The sequence below is a fragment of the Hyla sarda genome, unplaced genomic scaffold, assembly GCF_029499605.1.
Source record: "Hyla sarda isolate aHylSar1 unplaced genomic scaffold, aHylSar1.hap1 scaffold_281, whole genome shotgun sequence".
Classification (NCBI taxonomy): domain Eukaryota; kingdom Metazoa; phylum Chordata; class Amphibia; order Anura; family Hylidae; genus Hyla; species Hyla sarda.
The window spans coordinates 97,971-120,264 of record NW_026609514.1 but is presented as its reverse complement, the minus strand read 5'-3'; the positions used below and the strand labels follow the sequence as shown (position 1 = coordinate 120,264).

The 22,294-nt window shown below is 45.8% G+C and overlaps 1 protein-coding gene across 1 annotated transcript in view; it reads right to left on the bottom strand.

The window, feature by feature from the left end:
- Positions 1-22,294, bottom strand: part of LOC130326118 (cilia- and flagella-associated protein 251-like) — a 317,392-nt gene that overhangs the window by 198,687 nt on the left and 96,411 nt on the right. The gene's annotated exons all lie outside the window — the stretch shown is intronic.

The following is a 22,294-nucleotide window of genomic DNA, read 5'->3' as shown; positions in this document are numbered from 1 at the left end:
AGCGGGGGCTCAGGCCCCTTACTGGTGAACTAGCTGTACCCCCCTGATGGCCATGAGAGCTGCTAGTGACATACTGCTGCTAGGGGGGGGGGGGCAAAAGGGGGGGCAATCATGATGTAGGGGGGGCCGTGCCCCCCGTGCCCCCCCTAGAGACGCCACTGGCTGCAGGGGTGGTTGAACGCAGCGTCCATCTGGGTGCTGTCAAACTTGCTGTGGTCGGGGAGTATGCGGTGGTATGTGGCCTAATGCTCGCCTCTGGGGCCGGACCTGGAGAGGGCAGCGGCCCCCTCTCACGCTGGGCCCCTGTGCAGCTGAACCGGCTGCACAGGCGATATGTCCGCCCCTGTGTGTGTCTCTCTGTCTGTGAGTGTGTGTGTGTGTGTCTCTCTGTCTGTGAGTGTGTGTGTCTCTGTGTTTGTGTGTGTGTCTGTCGCTAGACTTGTGCACTAGAAAAATTTTCGTTTAATTTCGTTTCGTTTTTTCGTTTTGGAAAAAAATTTCGGTTCGGCAATATTTTCGGTTTAGATTTTTCGGATACATTCGGTATTCGGGTATTCGTGTTGTTTTTTTCGGATACATTCGGTATTCGGGTACATTCGGTAAATCTTTTTAGTCTTTTTTTGGACTTTAGCGATCCTAATAAATAATGGAGATACCTTTTTTATTAAAATTTCGCAGGGTATCATAAAAAAATGATAATAAAAAAGATACAGTGGTGATGAAAAAAATTGTATCTAACGAAATGTATCTTTTTTATTATGAAATGTTTATTCATTTTTAAACAGGGATCAATTTATGTGAGCGGGTAAAGCACTAAAAATGGAGCCGACAATAATGAAAATGTAGTGTGTGCGTGTTTTTCACTTTTTTTTAAACATTTTTTAGGTAGTACTACTACTCCCAGCATGGAACACACTCTTCCATGATGGGAGTAGTAGTTACCTGTACTAATTGACAGATTGCAGGGGTCCCTTGCGATCATCTTGTATAATGTATAGATGCGGCAGCTGCTCTTCTATGGTCCCCTGCACTCACGTATATGTACACATATTCATATTTCCCGCAGAGCTGTGATTGGCCAGATGGTTCCAGCCAATCACAGCTCTCTGAGAGAAATAGGAATATGTGTATATATACGGCCGTGCAGGGGACCATAGAAGAGCAGCCGCCGCATTCATACATTATACTGGAGGATCGCAGCGGGTGTCAGGAGTGATACCTGCAGTGATCTTTCCTTTACTACAAGTACTACCACTCCCAACATGGAGTACACTCTGCTCCATGCTGGGAGCTGTAGTACCTGCATTAATAGACAGATCGCAGCGGGTGTCAGAAGTTACACTCGCTGCCATATGTCTATTAATGCAGGTACTACAGCTCCCAGCATGGAGAAGAGTGTGCTCCATGTTGGGAGTATTAGTACCTGCAGTAAGGGACAGACCCCAGCGGATGTCACTCCTCCTGACACCCACTGCGATCCTCCTGATGTCAATGTCGGGATCAGCTGTTCTCAGGGCTACAGAGCCGGGAGAACAGCTGACGCTGAGCCATAGGTATACATCGTATATCTACTGCCCAGCAAGAACTTACAGTGAGCTTGCAATGTGTATACAGTATACACATTGCTGGCTCACTTAACCCCTTGCTGAGCTGTGCGCTATGCGCAAGCCCAGCAAGGGAAGAGTTAACTTACACTGCTGGACAGTGTAGGTTAACCCTTTGTGCGGTATACACTGTATACAGCTATCTATAGATAGCTGTATACAGTGTATACAGAAGACGAAGTCCAGCTTACTTCCCTCGAGTCCCGGGCCGGGTTCGTGTAGCTCCGCCCCCTAGTGATGACGTCATTAGGGGGCGGAGCTACAGAAGGGAACAAGGCTAGTTTATCTGAAGCTCTGTTCACATTGTACGTTTTGTATAATGTGAACAGACCCTTCTGGCAGTGTCTACCCAGACAGGGAGACTCCAGCTGTTGCTAAACTACAACTCCCAGCATGCCCAGACAGCCAAAGGCTGTCTGGGCATGCTGGGAGTTGTAGTTTTGCACCAATTGGTGGCTCCCTGTTTGGGTAGACATTGCATCATGGGTGCTCTCCCCAGCGGACAGTGCCAAAAATGTCATAACCAATTTTTTGTGTTTTTTTTTCTTCTCGTTTCAGATCCGTGTATGCAGAGGATTACTGCGGATTCGATGGATTACATCGGATTGTTTTTTTTCCCTTTAATAAAATGGTTAACGAGGGCTGTGGGGGAGTGTTTTTTTAAATAAAATAATTTTTCCAATGTGTTGTGTTTTTTTTTTTTTTTTTATAAAATTTTCAGGGTTAGTAGCGGAAGCTGTCTTATTGACGGAATCCATTACTAGGCCAGGGCTTAGTGCTAGCCCCAAAAACAGCTAGCGCTAACACCCAATTATTACCCCGGTACCCACCGCCACAGGGGTGCCGGGAAGAGCCGGTACCAACAGGCCCGGAGCGTCAAAAATGGCGCTCCTGGACCTAGGCGGTAACAGGCTGGCGTTATTTAGGCTGGGGAGGGCCAGTAACAATGGTCCTCACCCACCCTGGTAACGTCAGGCTGTTGCTGTTTGGTTGGTATTGTGCTGAGAATGAAAATACGGGGAACCCTATGCGTTTTTTTTTTAAATTTAAATAAAAAAATAAAAAATAAAAAACGCATAGGGTTCCCCATATTTTCATTCTCAGCCAGTTCTTGCTGGGCAGTAGATATACGATGTATACCTACGGCTCAGCGTCAGCTGTTCTCCGGGCTCTGTAGCCCTGAGAACAGCTCATCCCGACATTCACATAAGGACGATCGCAGCGGGTGTCAGGAGAAGTGACATCCGCTGGGATCTGCCCCTTACTGCAGGTACTAATACTCCCAACATGGAGCACACTCTGCTCCATGCTGGGAGCTGTAGTACCTGCATTAATAGACATATGGCAGCGAGTGTAACTTCTGACACCCACTGCGATCTGTCTATTAATGCAGGTACTACAGTTCCCAGCATGGAGCAGAGTGTGCTCCATGTTGGGAGTATTAGTACTTGTAGTAAAGGAAAGATCACTGCAGGTATCACTCCTGACACCCGCTGCGATCCTCTTGTATAATGTATAGATGTGGCGGCCGCTCTCCTATGGTCCCCTGCACGGCCGTATATATACACATATTCCTATTTCTCACAGAGAGCTGTGATTGGCTGGAACCATCTGGCCAATCACAGCTCTGCGGGAAATATGAATATGTGTACATATACGTGAGTGCAGGGGACCATAGAAGAGCAGCTGCCGCATCTATACATTATACAAGATGATCGCAAGGGACCCCTGCGATCTGTCAATTAGTACAGGTAACTACTACTCCCATCATGGAAGAGTGTGTTCCATGCTGGGAGTAGTAGTACTACCTAAAAAATGTTTTTAAAAAAAAGTGAAAAACACGCACACACTACATTTTCATTATTGTCGGCTACATTTTTAGTGCTTTACCCGCTCACATAAATTGATCCCTGTTTAAAAATGAATAAACATTTCATAATAAAAAAGATACATTTCATTAGATACAATTTTTTCCATCACCACTGTATCTTTTTTATTATCATTTTTTTATGATACCCTACGAAATTTTTATAAAAAAGGTGTCTCCATAATTTTTTAGGATCGCTAAAGTCCAAAAAAAGAATAAAAAGATTTACCGAATGTACCCGAATACCGAATGTATCCGAAAAATCAAACTATCTATATTCGTTCGTTTTCAGAAATAACGAATGTATTCGTTACTTTGCTATTCGTATTATCGTGGCTATTCGGGAATGTTCAAAATATGTTTTCGTGCATTCGGATCGGTCCGAATGCACGAAAACGGTAAAATTCGTTAATTTAGACATTCATGCCGAACCGAATTGCACATGTCTATCTGTCGCTATCTCTGTCTGTGTTGCTCTCTGTCTGTGTGTGACTATCTGTCTGTTTGTGACTCTGTGTGTCTGTGTGTGACTGTGTGTCTCTCTGTGAGTGTGTGTCTCTCTGACTGTGTGTGTGTCTCTCTGACTGTGTGTGTGTGTGTCTCTCTCTCTCTATCTATCTGTGTGTGTGTGTGTCTCTGTGTTGTGTGTGTATGTGTTTTTTTTGTGTGGGGGGAGGGGGGGTTTGTTTGAACCAGCGATCTAATGTGGGGAGACTTTGACCTATGGTGGAGAACATGCAAGGGAACCTGTGGCCTAATGGGGGCAAACTACTACCAAATGTGGGGAATCTATGCTACCTAATGTGGGAAAACTGCTACCTAATGTGGGAAAACTGCTACCTAATGTGGGGAATCTGTACTTCCTAATGTGGGGAAACTGCTACCTAATGTGTGGAATCTGTGCTACCTAATGTGGGAAATCTGTGCTACCTAATGTGGGGAAATTACTACCTAATGTGGGGTAACTGGTACCAAATGTGGGGAATCTATCCTACCTAATGTGGGGAAACTGCTACCTACCTAATGTGGGGGAACTGCTACCTACCTTAAGTGGGGGAACTGCTGCCTACCTAATGCTACCCCCCTGGCAGTAGCACCATCATCATCCACCAGCAACCCCCTCCAGAAGCAGCACCTCCATCAGCAGATCCTGATGGTGGATGCCTCCTGCCAGGAGGATGATCCTGCCGATGGATGATGGGGATGATACTGCCAGGGGGGATGGCCAGTAGCACCCTCATCATCCTCCAGCAACACCCCCCAGTACAAGCACCCCCATCATCCACTAGCTACACCACCAGATTTATATTCAGAGGGTTCAGTATGTGGCAGATTTATATTCAGAGGGTACAGTATGTGGCAGATTTATATTCAGAGGGTACAGTATGTGGCAGATTTATATTCAGAGGGCGCAGTATGTGGCAGATTTATATTCAGAGGGTACAGTATGTGGTAGTATTATATTCAGAGGGTACAGTGTGTGGCGGCATTATATACAGGGGTACAGTATGTGGCAGATTTATATGCAGAGTGTACAGTATGTGTTGGTATTATATTCAGAATGTACAGTGTGTGGTAGTATTATATTCAGTGGGTACGGTGTATGGAAGGTTTATAATCAAAGAGTGTAGTGTATAGTAGTATTATATTTAGAGGATACAGTGTCTGGCAGGTTTATAATAATACTTGTTTTCATATAGAGGATGAGAATGCACTGACATAGTGAGGAGACGTCTGGGCGTCACATTCTGCAGACAGAAGTTTTAGCTGGACCAGGTGGTATGTAGTGTTGAGCGGCATAGGCCATATTCGAATTCGCGAATATTCGCGAATATATGGACGAATATTCGTCATATATTCGCGAATATTTGCATATTCGTTAACCCTCGTTTTATTTTCGCACATGAGAAAGTTCGTGTATGCGAAAATTAACATATGTGGAAATTCGCATATGCGAAAATTAGCATATGCTAAGTTTTCGCATATGCGAATTTCCGCACGTCAGTCTCACACAGTAGTATTACAGCCTTCTTTACACCACACAACCTGGAAGCAGAGAGGGGTGATCACTGTGATGTGTACTGTGAAGAAAAAAAAAACGAATATTCGTAATTACGAATATATAGCGCTATATTCGCGAAATTCGCAAATTCGCGAATATGCGATATTCGCGAATAATATTCGAATTGCGAATATTCGCGAGCAACACTAGTGGTATGTACCATCTGAATTAGATAAGGAAAGACTATAGAGAAGACGTCACCTGTAATCACTGATATCATTGTGTATTCTCCTCACTATAGAGAAGACGTCACCTGTAGTCACTGATATCATTGTGTATTCTCCACACTATAGAGAAGACGTCACCTGTAGTCACTGATATCATTGTGTATTCTCCTCACTATAGAGAAGATGTCACCTGTAGTCACTGATATTATTGTGTATTCTCCTTACTATAGAGAAGACGTCACCTGTAGTCACTGATATCATTGTACATTCTCCTCATTATGTCCTATCAGAGCTGTAGTCACTTGTCAGTTCTACAGTTATGGTGAGCGAAACTACAACTTCCAGCATAACCTAACCACTGCATAAAGGGTTACTCTACTGGAAAACATTTTATTTAATCATCTGGTGCTACAAAGTTAAACCGATTTATAAATTACTTCTACTTAAAAATCTTAATCCTTCCAGTACTTATTAGCTGCTGTATAAGTGATTCACAGGAAGTTCTTTTTTTTTAATTTATTTTCTGTCTGACCACAGTGCTCTGTGCCCACACCTCTGTCCATGTCAAGAACTGTCCATAGTAGGAGCAAATCTCAATTGCAAACCTATCCTGCTCTGGACAGTTCCTAACATGGACAGACAGAGCACTGTGGACAAGCTGGAAAGAATTACACAACTTCCTGTGGAGAATACAACAGCTTATAAGTACTGTAAGGATTAAGATTTTAAATAGAAGTAATTTAAAAATCTGTTTAACTTTCTGGCACCAGTTGATATAAAAGTAAATGTTTTCCAGTGGAGTACCCCTTTAAGTAATTCTGGGAGCTGTATATTTAAATGGTGAAAACTTCTTTAACACTTTCTCATTCTGTGGCAACTGGTATATCTGATTATTATACTGGAATTTCTCACAATGCGCTACAACAGTGGTGTCTGTCACAACAGGCTAAAAACTTACTGGGGGGGGAGGTATGGGGTGACACAATTTTCTACCGCACCGGGTGACACCAACCCTAGCAACGCCCACTGGTAGGGGGCACGGGGAGGGTTGTTAGCTGGAAGACCTGGAATAAAGGGCTGGCAGCGAGATAGATATGAGATAGTTAGATATGAGATAGATATAAGATAGATATAAGATAGACAGATGGATATATAGATATATATGAGATAGATAGATAGATAGATAGATATGAGATAGATAGATAGATATGAGATAGATGCAAGTTCTGTGCTCATAGCAGAGGTCACAGATCAAAGGTTGACATTTCTCTGGCGCTCGCAGGATCCGTCTTAGTGGTCAATCAGGTGAAGACTTCAGATTTGATAAAGAATGCAGTCTTTATTTCTTCATATAAAACTGACAACGCGTTTCGAGGGATTGCCCCTCTTTCTCAGGTCATGGGTACAGTGACAGATAACATGATGCTTTTTATATACGAAAAAACCCGCAAAAAAAAACGGTATGTGGGCAGGTCGGGTGACGTCACTGACATGCGTGCGTGTCAGGGAGGAACAGAAAGAAAAGGTAAACAAAGGAACCATGTGCTTTGCGATGTTACAAACCGTATTATAAGTGGTCATTAAGTCATTATTCTGTAAGTATATGACAGAGAGGAACATGTTTACTAGGTGATTTTGAGTTTTGTGATGTTTTTATGGAGGTGGATTCACCAGGTATCGAGTAGTCAAATGCTGACAACTAGTGTCCTCCAATTACAGGTGCGTGCTGTTGCCACGTGTCTATGATGTTGATATGGTCCCTGGTGGCTGTCACCGTCCTCCGCTGCAGTTGGCAAGTCGGAGGGTCGGCGTACAGGGGGCTGTGGAGGTGCCTGGAAGCCGCTGTAGTCTCCCTGCGCATGCGCGGACAGCCGTCTGTCAGCGAGGCTGAGTGAAAGTAAGTGGGTCGCAGATTCAAGAAGAAATAAGAAACAAGACGACACCATTGGAAACATGAATGAAAACAGAAATAAAAACGAAGACATGGACTCTACCATCAAAATATTCAATCTATCTACCCATATCCTAAATTCCGACGAAACATCACTTCTGCAGAAGGGCTTATCTTTCTGCCCTCACAACAATCCGGCCAAATTTGATGTATTTTTAGACCTTCATAAATTCACCCGCCGTCTGACATTGCAGCATCATTTCACACTTCCCAACACCCAAAAAAAAAATTATAAGAAGGACGAGGATCATGGAACCACTGGAAAACACCCTGATATAAATATCAAATCCAAATTCTATCCGGTAGAAAGTCAGGGGTTTAGACTGAAAACCTTCCATGAATTGGTAGCAGAAGATCTAAGGAAACTGCCAGATCGATTCCCACAGAAATCCCGAGAGGGTCACCTTACATGTGGAGAAAAACAAGCCCTAAAAACTCTAAAAGAAAACAAGGATATCGTCATCAGACCAGCCGACAAGGGTGGGAGACTGGTTATCCAGGACTATATAGACTACCACCAGGAGGCCTGCCATATTCTGGAAGATACAAACTACTATAGAAGAGTCAAAGGTGATCCTTTCCCCACATTAAAAAAGGAACCATCAGGCAGCCAAGTAAAATCAATGGATTAATAAAATCAATGGATTAATAAATCCATTGATTTTACTTGGCTGCCTGATAGTTCCTCTCTGCGCCAGACAAACTCCTGACTCCCTGGTCATTCGGTTTTGATTTTACTCTTACCCAGGAGGGCTGCAGTGGACCTTCTTCTATATCTCTTCTGCTCTTAACCTTGTTGTGTGTGGGCGCACAACCAACTTTGGTAAGCGGCTTGGGAATTACCATCCCCTACCCCCACCTGCAAGATCTACTGATCCCGCACATGAGGCGCCTTCCTCCCTCTCTCTAGATTCCACATTAAAAAAGGAGATCCTGTCCCTACTCAACGACGGTCTTAGCAAAAAAATAATTTCAAAACAAGAGAAAAAGTTCATGTTCATACAAAATCCCTCTGTCCCCTATTATTACCACCTTCCCAAAATTCACAAGAACTCCACATGCCCCCCTGGGAGACCCATCATCTCCGGGATAGACAGTAGTACCTGTAACATGTCACAGTACCTGGATCTTATATTACAGGAATATGTCCAAAATCTCGATAGTTATTTGAAGAACTCCGATCAACTTATTTCACTAATGAAACCCATACCATGGGTAGATGACATGATCCTGGTAACAATGGACGTGACGGCGTTATACACCAATATACGCCATGACCTTGGAGTCCAGTGTACCAGATATTTCCTAGAAGAGGACCCTGATGTCCCCACGGAACAGGTCACATTTCTAACAACTTGTCTGGAAACAGTCCTTAAAAATAATTTCTTCCAATATGATGGACAAACATTCCATCAAATACGTGGCACCGCCATGGGCACGAAAGTAGCCCCTGCATTTGCCAACCTATTCATGGGGCGCTTCGAAGATACGTTCATTACCAGTTCACCAAATATGCCAGACTATATAAGAGGTACATAGACGACCTCTTTATCCTATGGCAAGGTCCGATGGACAAAATAAATCAATTGGTGGTAGAGATTAACAACAACGACTGGGGGATAACCCTCACCCCAAATTTCACCGCAGATAAAGTGGAGTTTTTGGATTTGGAGATCACCCATAAAGAAGGAGCTATTATAACATCCACGTTCTTCAAAACTGTGGACTCAAACAGTTACATCTGTTTCCACAGTGGCCATTACAAAAAATGGAGGGAAAACACACCCTTCGGACAATACAAAAGGGTCAGAAAAAATTGTACCCGAGGACACGACCTTCGCGACCCAGGTTAAGACCCTGGAAAAACGCTTTCTGGCCAAAGGATACCCGAAAACACTGATCCAAAATGCTTATTCCAGGACCAAGGCACTAAGCCAAGAGGAGCGCATGGATAAAAAAACAGACCTACCGACCAAGCAAAAAGAAAGGAGCGACACAAAAAAGAACCCCTACAACTGCAATTTTATCACAACATACTCTGCCGGCCAACAAGCCATAAAAAACATTCTACAGAAACATTGGCATATTTTACAGTCCGATCCCTACCTGAAAGAAATCGTCCCAACCAAACCCAGGATTACATTCCGCCGAGCACCCACCCTGAAAGGAATGATTGCCCCAAGCAAACTAAAAAGACATACCCTAAAACAGGAACAGGGACATCAAGGGAAGAAAGGATCATTCCGGTGAAACAAACCAAGCTGCCTATGTTGCCAAACCATCCGTCATGACGAATCACACTTCTCCAGTACCAACACTGGACAATCCTTCCCCATAAAGAAACACCTCACATGTCATTCCAACTACATTGTGTATCTCATCCAATGTGAATGTGGAAAGCAATAAGTAGGTAGGACAACACAACCCCTACATATCAGATTGAACCAACACCGGGCCAACATAAGGAAAGGTTACCAACTGCATGGATTATCGCGCCACGGCAGCCGACATCATCCTGGAAGCACCAACCCCATAACAATTATACCAATTGACCAAGTGCCTGGACACCTTACCAACAGATTTGAAGCACTAGTCAGAAAAGAGATGTTTTGGATCTTCAGCCTGAATTCCTTACAGCCTCAGGGCCTGAATGAAATAACAGAATTAATACACTGACCTCTACATTAATATCCTCCTCCCCGTCCTATAAATTGAGCATCCCAAGAAATATCCCAAAACAAAGAGTCCATGCCAGGAGCTAAACCCCCTGCTCCTCGGCCCCCACACAGTCCTAAGCTGTACACCGTTTTACTCTGCCCATAGACAGGCATGCATATCTGGACTGAGAAATGCGTTCTATCCGGGACGATATGAGATATGAGATAGATATGAGATAGATAGATAGATATGAGATAGATAGATATGAGATAGATAGATAGATAGATAGATATGAGATAGATAGATAGATAGTTGATAGATATGAGATAGATAGATAGATAGATAGTTGATAGATATGAGATAGATAGAAGATGAGATAGATAGATAGATATGAGATAGATAGATAGATAGATAGATATGAGATAGATAGATAGATATGAGATAGATAGATATGAGATAGATAGATATGAGATAGATAGATAGATATGAGATAGATAGATATGAGATAGATAGATAGATATGAGATAGATAGATATGAGATAGATAGATATGAGATAGATAGATATGACATAGATAGATAGATAGATATGAGATAGATAGATAGATATGAGATAGATAGATAGATAGATAGATAGATAGATATGAGATAGATAGATATGAGATAGATAGATATGAGATAGATAAATATGAGATAGATAGATAGATAGATAGATATGAGATAGATAGATAGATATGAGATAGATAGATATGAGATAGATAGATAGATATGAGATAGATAGATAGATATGAGATAGATAGATAGATAGATATGAGATAGATAGATATGAGATAGATAGATAGATATGAGATAGATAGATAAATATGAGATAGATAGATAGATATGAGATAGATATGAGATAGATAGATATGAGATAGATAGATAGATATTAGATAGATAGATAGTTGATAGATATGAGATAGACAGATGGCTTTGGCTGTCTGGGCATTCTGGGAGTTGTAGTTTTGTAACAGCTGGAGGCATACTTGTTGAGAAACATTGAGATAGTGTATATTTACCCCCAACTCGTTTCTCAAATAGGGTGCCTACAGCTGTTGCAAAACTAGAACTTCCAGCATACCTTTGGCTGTGTGGGCATGCTGGGAGTTGTAGTTTTGCAATTTTGGAACAGCTGGGGGCACCCTTGTTAAGAAATAATGAGATGGCGATAAATAGACATTATCTCAATGTTTCATTACCAGGGTGCCTCCATCTGTTGCATGAGATAATGCCTATAGACCTCCCAATAATCCCCAAATTGCAACCTGCACACACGACCCTCCTCCTCCTCCTCCCTCCCCCTCCTCCTAGAAAGTGACTTCCTTTGATGGGCAGGACCCAGCTGTAGGTATTGGAAGGCTTCCTCGGTGAGCTGGTGTCAGTCTGTGGAGAAGGTCATGTGCTCCTGCTCCACCAATAGAGTGAGGGGGGCGGGGCCGGACCTCTCTGCTCTCCTCATCCCAGGCAGACAGTGCAGCCCCTGCGCTGATATCACAGGGCCCGCATGCCGCAGGTGTAAAGACAAAACGTGTCTGGCAGCAGCCGCCCCCTCTGGCTCAGGAAGTGCCCGACCGTCAGTCTGGGAGCAGGAGACTGCTTTACAGCGGTTCTGTGCGGGGGCTGCTGCAGGGGGGTGCAGCTGGGGTCCGGTGCATTGCCGTGGAATGAGATTTGCCATAGAATGAGATGGTCCGCCTCCATCACATCCTATTGGCTCTCTCTTGTCACGTGACATATTTAAACGTCACGCATCGATGCGCACAGCAGTGTCAATTTGGCTATCACAGGGAGAGGATCTCCTCACCCTGTGATAGCTGAAGCTGCACGGAGGTCTCATGGCCTCTGTGGCCCGACAGAAGTTCACACATGTACGCAGCTCATACGGCTGCCTCATATACATTTACTGTTGATCCACAGCGCTATCGGGATCCCGATGCCCGATGGCGCTGTCATCAGGATCCCCACGCCCGCAGCTCTACACCCCGTCCCCCGCATCTCTACTCCCCGTCCCCCGCATCTCTACTCCCCGTCCCCCGCAGCTCTACTCCCAGTCCCCCGCAGCTCTACTCCCCGTCCCCCGCAGCTCTACTCCCCGTCCCCCGCATCTCTACTCCCCGTCCCCCGCAGCTCTACTCCCCGTCCCCCGCAGCTCTACTCCCCGTCCTACGCAGCTCTACTCCCCGTCCCCTGTGAACGCTCAGGGAGCGATCCACATCGCTATGGGGATTCCTACGCCCGATGGCGCTGTCATCAGTGTGCGTCCCCGCGAGCGCCCCATGCCCGCAGCTGTACTCCCCGTCCCCCGCTGCTCTACTCCCCGTCCCGTTAACGCTCAGGGAGCGGGGAACAGAAAGTAGAGCATCGGGCGCAGGTAAAGTAGTACTGCGCATGCGCAGCACTACGCGAATAACTTAACCTGCGCCCGATGCTCTACTTTCTGTTCCCCGCTCCCTGAGCGTTAACGGGACGGGGAGTAGAGCAGCGGGGGATGGGGAGTAGAGCTGCGGGGGGCGGAGGACGGGGAGTAGAGCTGCGGGCATGGGGCGCTCGCGGGGACGCACATTGATGACAGCGGCATCGGGATCCTGATAGCGCTGTGGATCAACAGTAAATGTATATGAGGCAGCCGTATGAGCTGCGTACATGTGTGAACTTCTGTCGGGCCACAGAGGCCATGAGACCTCCGTGCAGCTTCAGCTATCACAGGGTGAGGAGATCCTCTCCAAATTGACACTGCTGTGCGCATCGATGCGTGACGTTTAAATATGTCACGTGACAAGAGAGAGCCAATACGATGTGATGGAGGCGGACCATCTCATTCTATGGCAAATCTCATTCCACGGCAATGCAGCGGCCCTGCCAACCAGAAGGCCTCCAGCTGTTACAAAACTACAACTCCCAGCATGCCCGGACAGCCAAAGGCTGTCCGGGCATGCTGGGAGTTGTAGTTTTGCAACAGCTGGAGGCACACTGGTCTATAGTGGAACTTTCCATGCGTCAGGTAAACGCGTAAGTACAAGTTTAACTCTTTCCTGCTGCAAATATTTTTATTTTATGTGATGGCGTTTTGTTTGTGTGTGTGTGTTTTTTTTTTTTGCCTCATTGCCTTCCAAGAGCCATTAATAGCCGGATGAAGGATTTTTTATTTACTTATTGAATTTTTTTTGCATACCATAATGTACGAGAAATGTATTTGTAGGGTGAAATTATAAAAAGAAACAAAAACACACAGTTTTTATGACATTGGCAGCACAGTACACATGATGTGCTGTCTTTATTTTCTGGGTCTGTATGATTACAGCCGTGCCAAATGTATAGAGTTTTTATGTTTTTTACTACTATTACAATATAAAAAAGAATAATTATAATAATAATGAAAATACTGTTTGCATCGTCATGTTCTGACCCCCTGTATGGAGCTGTGTGAGGACAGCCGTGGAGTGAGACGCGCAATTCATTGCCTTGTAACCCAAGATCGCAGCAGGTCACGGGAATGAGACCTGGTGCTGTGTCAACTTTTGACATGTCTGGACGACACTTTAAAAGTTTATTCAAATGACAGCGACGCTTTAAAGGGGTACTCCGCCAGAAAACATCTATGATGTCTGATCATGGGGGTCCCGCCGCTGGGGACCTGGCGATCTCTGGGCCGGCAGCGGCAGCTGTCAGGCCTCCTCCCATAGACGTGAATGGAGGGGGCATGACGGCTGAAGTCGCCAGTTTGCTCCGTGCATCCGATGACTGGGGTGCCACAGCTGAGGTCGTTGGGGTCCCCAACAGCAATTAGACATCTTATCCCCTACTGTTTGGATAAGATGTTTTCTGGTGAAGTACCCCTTTAGGTTTTAGGGCTCATTCACACTACAGAATCTCCGTCCAGAGATATTCCGGGCAGAGTTTCCATCTAGAGCGCTAGGACCGATCGGACATGCGCCGTCTCCATATCAATTCATTTCTAAGCGCATTCCGCTGAAAGAATGAACATGTACATTCTTTCCGCTGCGGAAATTCCATAGAATAAAAGTTGCAGCAGAAATGTATTGAGGACAGTTGGGGGAGATTAACAAAACCCGTGCAAAGGAAAAGTGGAGAAGTTGCTCGGAGCAACCAATAGGATTGCTTTATTAATTTTCAAAAAAGGACGCTAAAAAATAAATGGAGTGATCTGATTGGTATTTATGGAGTTGTACTTTGCAGCATTTGGAGGGCTAAAGTTTTTATTCTGCACAGGTTTTAATAAATCTCACCCAATGAGAGGCTGCTGCACTGTATTTTTCAAGTGGAATTCTGCTCTGAAATCCATGGTGTGAATGAGACTTATTTAACTTAACAGTATATTTTTTTTTCACCTCCGTCCTTTTGTTTATTTATTTTTCAGTGGTGTTTTTTTCACTAAGAATAATGTTTATTTGTATAGAAACTTACTATGTTTTTGTGTGTGTTTTTTCCCCAGCACTTTTCTCATGTGTTTCTTTCATCGTGTGGCTGTCCGGTCATGCTTAAAGTTGTAGTTTGCAGCATTTGGAGGGCTAAAGTTTAGAGACCACTGAAATAGAGGATTCAGTTTCTGGGAAGGAACAATTATTTTTCTCGATGACTGGCCTGTGTAAAAAGGCCAGCGATAAGCTGAGGAACGAGAGAACACTTGTATGTCGGCTGATCTTTTGAGCGCCCAATAAAATCATTTTTATCGGTTGCACAACGCTCTGGGTATTTAAAAAATAGGGGATGAGTGTCGGACAGTGATGAAGTGAAGGGGTTAAAAACGGTTCTGAGCAAAATATTTATGGATTGTTGGATATTTATGTTCTTGAACTAAGTAAATACAGTGATCCCTCAAGTTACAATATTAATCGGTTCCGGGACGACCATTGTATGTTGAGACCAGAACTCTATGGTAACCTGGTAATTGGTTCTAAAGGCCCCAAAATGTCATCCAAAAATAGGAAAAAGTGAGGATTAAAGAAAAATAAGTAGAAAACTACCGTATATACTCGAGTATAAGCCGAGTTTTTCAGCACGATTTTTCGTGCTGAAAACACCCCCCTCGGCTTATACTCGAGTGAACTCCCCCACCCGCAGTGGTCTTCAACCTGCGGACTTCCAGAGGTTTCAAAACTACAACTCCCAGCAAGCCCGGGCAGCCATCGGCTGTCCGGGCTTGCTGGGAGTTGTAGTTTTGAAACCTCCGGAGGTCCGCAGGTTGAAGACCACTGCGGCCTTCAACATCATCCAGCCCCCTCTCACCCCCTTTAGTTCTGAGTACTCACCTCCGCTCTGCGCTGGTCCGTTCCTGCAGGGCTGTCCGGTGAGGAGGTGGTCCGGTGGGATAGTGGTTCCGGGCTGCTATCTTCACCGGGGGCGCCTCTTCAAAGCGCTTCGGGCCCGGCCTCAGAATAGTCACGTTGCCTTGACAACGACGCAGAGGTGCGTTCATTGCCAACGTACTTCTGCGTCGTTGTCAAGGCAACGCCTCTATTACGGGCCGGAAGCGCGGAGAAGAGGCGCCCCCGGTGAAGATAGCAGCCCGGAACCACTATCCCACCGGACCACCTCCTCTCCGGACAGCCCTGCAGGACCGGACCAGCGCCGAGCGGAGGTGAGTACTCAGAACTAAAGGGGGTGAGAGGGGGCTGGATGATGTTGAAGGCCGCAGTGGTCTTCAACCTGCGGACCTCCGGAGGTTTCAAAACTACAACTCCCAGCAAGCCCGGACAGCCGATGGCTGCCCGGGCTTGCTGGGAGTTGTAGTTTTGAAACCTCTGGAGGTCCGCAGGTTGAAGACCACTGAGGGCGAATGATGAGAAGAGGATGATGAAGGGGGGGTGTGGGGATGATGAAGGGGGGTGGGGATGATGACAAGGGGATGATGAAGGGGGGGGTGTGGGATGATTACAAGGGGATGATGAAGGGGGGATGTGTGGGATGATAAGGGGATTGAAGGGGGGATGTGCGGGATGATAAGGGGATGATGAAGGGGGGATGTGTGGGATGATAAGGGGATGATGAAGGGGATGATGAAGGGGGGATGTGTGGGATGATAAGGGGATGATGAAGGGGGGATGTGTGGGATGATGACAAGGGGATGATGAAGGGGGGATGTGTGGGATGATAAGGGGATGATGAAGGGGGGATGTGTGGGATGATGACAAGGGGATGATGATGAGGATGTTAATGACGGGTCTGGATGATGACAGGGGGGGATGAGGTATTTCCCACCCTAGGCTTATACTCGAGTCAATAACTTTTCCTGGGATTTTGGGTTGAAATTAGGGGTCTCGGCTTATACTCGGGTCGGCTTATACTCGAGTATATGCGGTGTAAGGGATTAGGTAACGGGGATAACGTCTCCTGGGTAGACAGGCACAGTTTTGCAGGAACACTGTATAAATTGCAGTCCAAACAGCAGGGGATTCGTTTAACTGACCTCAGCCAGTTTTATTGACAGGTTGAGGTACAGAACATAAAATATAAAAAACAAAATCCTAAGCCTGTCCGGCTCTAACTAACAACAGGAAACCTCACTAACCAAGTGCCGGCCTAATACCGGGCACCAAACAATATAGGAAAGTCCATACCACTTGTAGTGCTCTCACAGGCTCCATGCAGATAACCTGTTCCCAGGCTGAGAGAGAGATGTGTCTGAATTCTCAGCCTTATATCAGGCCAGCACACCTGAGGAGTGATTACCTGACAGCCCAAAACCCGGACTGTCTGGATGGAGTGGGGGCCCACCCTTCTCTCCCCACTCCAGCAACACAGGCCCTAAAAACACACAGGTTTTATACAAACCCAAATTGCAGAGATGTCTGCATAGACCTCTGCTGAACATTTCCCTGGTTGCTTTAAATTACATAAGTGAGGAACCTCGGGCACACATAGACCCCATCCACTACTTCTCCAGACACTCTGTCACATATCCTCCCCCCCTGTTTCAGACCCGGGGCTGGAACACATCTGGACGTCAGACAATGTACCCGTGACAAGGCATCTGCATTTCCCATTTCGGTCCCTGGCCTGTGCTTTACCGTAAACTGGTACTCTTGTAGGGCTAAGAACCATCTTGTTACTCTCCTATTTTTTTCCTTATTCTCACACATCCATTTTAAGGGAGCATGATCTGTGACTAATTCAAAGTGACGGCCCAGCAAATAATAACGGAGTGCTTCCAGGGCCCATTTAATAGCAAGGCACTCTTTTTCCACAATTGCATATTTTTGCTCATGATCATTAAGTTTTCTGCTCAGATACAGTACGGGGTGTTCTTCTCCATCCCGTACCTGTGACAGTACTGCCCCCAGTCCTACCTCAGATGCATCTGTCTGTAGGACAAACCCTTTCTTAAAGTCTGGGGTTATCAGCACCGGCTGAGCGCACAGGAGAGTTTTTAGAGTCTGAAATGATTTTTCAGCCTCTTGTGACCACTTGATCATGACAGAGTCTTTTCCTTTTGTCAGGTCTGTTAATGGGGCTGCAAGGGAAGCAAAATTTGGTATAAACCGCCGGTAATAGCCTGTAATCCCCAAGAAGGCACGGACTTGCTTCTTGTTTACCGGTTGAGGCCATCTTTGTATGGCTTCAATTTTGTTTAACTGGGGCTTTACTAGGCCTCTGCCTATGGTGTAACCTAGATACTTAGCATCTTCAAGACCAATGGCACATTTTTTTGGATTGGCCGTGAAGCCTGCCTCACACAGTGAATTGATAACTGCCTGCACCCTAGGTAGATGGGATTCCCAATCTGAACTTTGGATGATGATGTCATCTAGATATGCTGCTGCGTAACGTCTGTGGGGTCTTAATATCTTATCCATTACCCTCTGGAAGGTTGCAGGGGCTCCATGCAAACCAAATGGCAAGACAACATAATGGAACAACCCATCAGGAGTGGCAAAGGCAGTTTTCTCTTTGGCCTCATTTGTCAGGGGAATTTGCCAGTATCCTTTGGTTAAGTCTAGAGTGGTTATATACCTGGCATTTCCAAGCCTGTCAATGAGCTCATCAACACGTGGCATTGGGTAGGCATCAAACTTAGATATGGAATTCAATTTCCGGAAGTCATTGCAAAACCTCCAGCTGCCATCTGGTTTGGGGATCAGAACTATGGGACTGGACCACTGGCTATGGGACTCTTCGATTACCCCTAGTTCCAACATTTTCCTCACCTCTTCAGAGATAACCCCTCTTCTGGCCTCTGGTATTCTGTAGGGTCGCAGCTTAACCTTTTTCCCTGGTTCTGTAATGATGTCATGTTTTATGGCAGAGGTGCGACCTGGGACCTCTGAGAAAAAATCCCTATTCTTAAAGAGGAACCCCTGAACTTCTACTTTTTGTGTCTTGGACAGGGAGTCTGGCACTGTTACCTCTGGCAACAGGGGCTTCCCAGAACATCGCTGCTCTAGTGGGAAGGTGGTGTCGGCAGCAAGTGATAGTCGATCTTTCCATGGTTTTATAAGATTGACGTGGTATACTTGCTCCGGCTTCCTCTTACCTGGCTGACGGATTTTATAATTTACCTCATTTACTTTCTCTATCACCTCAAAGGGGCCTTGCCACTTAGCCAGGAATTTACTCTCTACTGTAGGGATTAGCACCAGAACCCGGTCACCAGGGGCAAAGGTACGTACTCGGGCACTGCGGTTATACACCCTTTGTTGTGCCCCCTGAGCCTGGGCCATATGTTCACGGACAATAGGCATCACCGCCGATATACGGTCCTGCATTTGGGCCACATGTTCGATGACACTTTTATAGGGGGTAACTTCTTCTTCCCAAGATTCTTTTGCTATATCTAGCAGACCCCTAGGGTGACGACCATATAGCAACTCAAATGGGGAGTAGCCCGTGGATGACTGAGGTACTTCACGGATGGCAAACATAAGGTAGGGGAGAAGAAAATCCCAGTTTTTCCCATCTTTGTCCACCACTTTCTTAAGCATGGCTTTTAGAGTTTTATTAAATCTCTCTACCAGTCCATCAGTCTGTGGATGGTAGACAGAGGTACGCAGCTGTTTCACTTTGAACAGTTTACATAACTCCTTCATGATGCGTGACATAAAGGGGGTACCCTGATCTGTTAGGATCTCTTTTGGTAGACCCACACGACTGAACACCTGTACCAACTCTTTAGCTATGGCCTTGGATGACGTATTACGCAAGGGTATAGCTTCAGGGTACCGAGTAGCATAGTCCATGATTACGAGAATATGTTGATGGCCTCGAGCAGATCTTACAATAGGCCCCACCAGATCCATGGCTATTCTCTCAAATGGTATCTCAATGATTGGTAGAGGTACCAGGGGACTACGATAGTGTGGCCTAGGAGCTGAAATTTGACACTCTGGACAGGTGTCACAATAATCTTTAACATCTTTATGGACCCCAGGCCAAAAGAACCTTTGAAGGACTCTGTCTGTAGTCTTTTCAGCTCCCAAATGCCCCCCCATAAGGTGACCATGAGCCATATCTAGTACTGTTCGTCTGTACACTTTAGGAACCACTAGTTGTTCCACCAGATCCTCTCCCCTTTTTACCACCTGGTACAATAAGTTGTGTTTCACAGCCATATGCGGGTAGCTAAGTCTGCTGTCAGGTTCCACCAGCTTACCATCGATAGACTTCACATTTTCCCTGGCTCTAATAAGGGTGGGATCTTTTAACTGCTCAGTACCAAAATGCTCTTTCCTTACTGCAAGGTCTGGCAGATTGTCATTAGCAGAGTCTACTCTCTCTGGATTGCTCTGACCCTCTTCTAACCCATCACTATGGTCAGAGACCTCAGACTCCCCCACCATGACAGAGAAGGGAAATGATTCATCATCAACAGAAGTCCCTCTTAAACACTCACACCCTTCGGTACCCGGTGGTAGGTCATCCCCTTCCTGACGGGCATTTGAAAGTTTATATTCCCATAGCTGCCAAAAATGTGGGAAATCCCGCCCCATGATGACATCATGCATTAATCTGGGTACTAAACCAACCATAAATTTTTCTGCCCCCAACCGGGTATTTACATCTACCACAGCAGTGTGATAATTATGGGTGTCTCCGTGTATGCAGGTTACCGCAATGGTTTTCGCTTGCCATTTCCTGGGATTTACCAAGTCCTTTTTTACTAGGGTAACCAGACTGCCTGAGTCTAACAATGCACTCACATCTTTACCTTCCACAGTAATAACACACATTTGTTTCTCACCCTCAGTATTTGGATATGCCATACACGCAAGCTGAGCATACAGTGATAAACGGCGGTTTATATAGGAGGCATCACATTGCATTGGTTCGTCATACATTGGGCAATTGGCAACAACATGACCTGGCATTTGACATCTGAAACATTTTATTAAGTCTCGATTAAGTCTCTTATAGGCCACAGACCTCCCTGGCCCAGCTGGCCAGCTTCTAGAGCTTGGGCCTCCAGTCTCTCCACTTGCACCCACAGATATCTCACGTCTGCCAGACCCCTTTTCCCTTAGAACAGTCTTACCAGGTAGTCCTGGAGATCTTCGCTGCGGGGCTAGGGGGCGCTGTGGCAGGGTCAGTAGCTCCTCTGCGGCTGTGTACCTCTCCACCATCTCCACCATCTGGTCAGCATTCTTGGGGTCACCATGGCTCACCCACTTACGCAACGTAGCAGGGAGGGCCCTTAAGTACTGGTCCATCACAACCCGCTCCACCATCTGGGGACCTGTCAGGATCTCCGGCTGCAACCACTTCTTGGTCAGGTGTATGAGATCGTGCATTTGGGAACGTGGAGGTTTATCCATGCTATAGTCCCAGTTGTGCACACGCTGTGCGCGGACCGAAAGAGTAACTCCCAGACGTGTAAGGATCTCCTTTTTTAGCTTATCATAGTCCATAGCATCATGATTCTCCAGGTCAAAATATGCCTTTTGGGGTTCCCCTGAAAGGAAGGGTGCCAACAGTCCTGCCCATTGTACCTTTGGCCAACCCTCTCGCTCAGCAGTCCTTTCGAAGGTGGTTAAGTAGGCTTCCACGTCATCTGTGGTTGTCATCTTTTGCAAAAAGTGACTAGCCCTTATGGAGGAATGAGTGGCGTCCGCCATACCTGGGTTTCGTCCAGTGACACTGGTTAGTTGCTGCACAACAACTGTTAAGGTCTCCCGGTCTTTTCTTTGGGCCTCTTGTGTAGCCTCAATTTGGGCCGTCAGCCTGTGGCTGGTTTCCTCAAGTGCCTTTTGCTGTACTCTGGTAGCCTCCTGCTGCACTCGGGTAGCCTCCTGTTGAGATGCAACAGCTTGCAACATAGCTTTAACCACATCCTCCATTTTCCCAGAGGCAAAAAAAATTGTCTTTGGTGCCCTGCACAAAAAAAGGATTCTGGCCCTTTAAATGTTCAGTTTTTGGCTTTCTTATACCAGAATTACTTTGCCCGCATCCTCCACCACTTGTAAGGGATTAGGTAACGGGGATAACGTCTCCTGGGTAGACAGGCACAGTTTTGCAGGAACACTGTATAAATTGCAGTCCAAACAGCAGGGGATTCGTTTAACTGACCTCAGCCAGTTTTATTGACAGGTTGAGGTACAGAACATAAAATATAAAAAACAAAATCCTAAGCCTGTCCGGCTCTAACTAACAACAGGAAACCTCACTAACCAAGTGCCGGCCTAATACCGGGCACCAAACAATATAGGAAAGTCCATACCACTTGTAGTGCTCTCACAGGCTCCATGCAGATAACCTGTTCCCAGGCTGAGAGAGAGATGTGTCTGAATTCTCAGCCTTATATCAGGCCAGCACACCTGAGGAGTGATTACCTGACAGCCCAAAACCCGGACTGTCTGGATGGAGTGGGGGCCCACCCTTCTCTCCCCACTCCAGCAACACAGGCCCTAAAAACACACAGGTTTTATACAAACCCAAATTGCAGAGATGTCTGCATAGACCTCTGCTGAACATTTCCCTGGTTGCTTTAAATTACATAA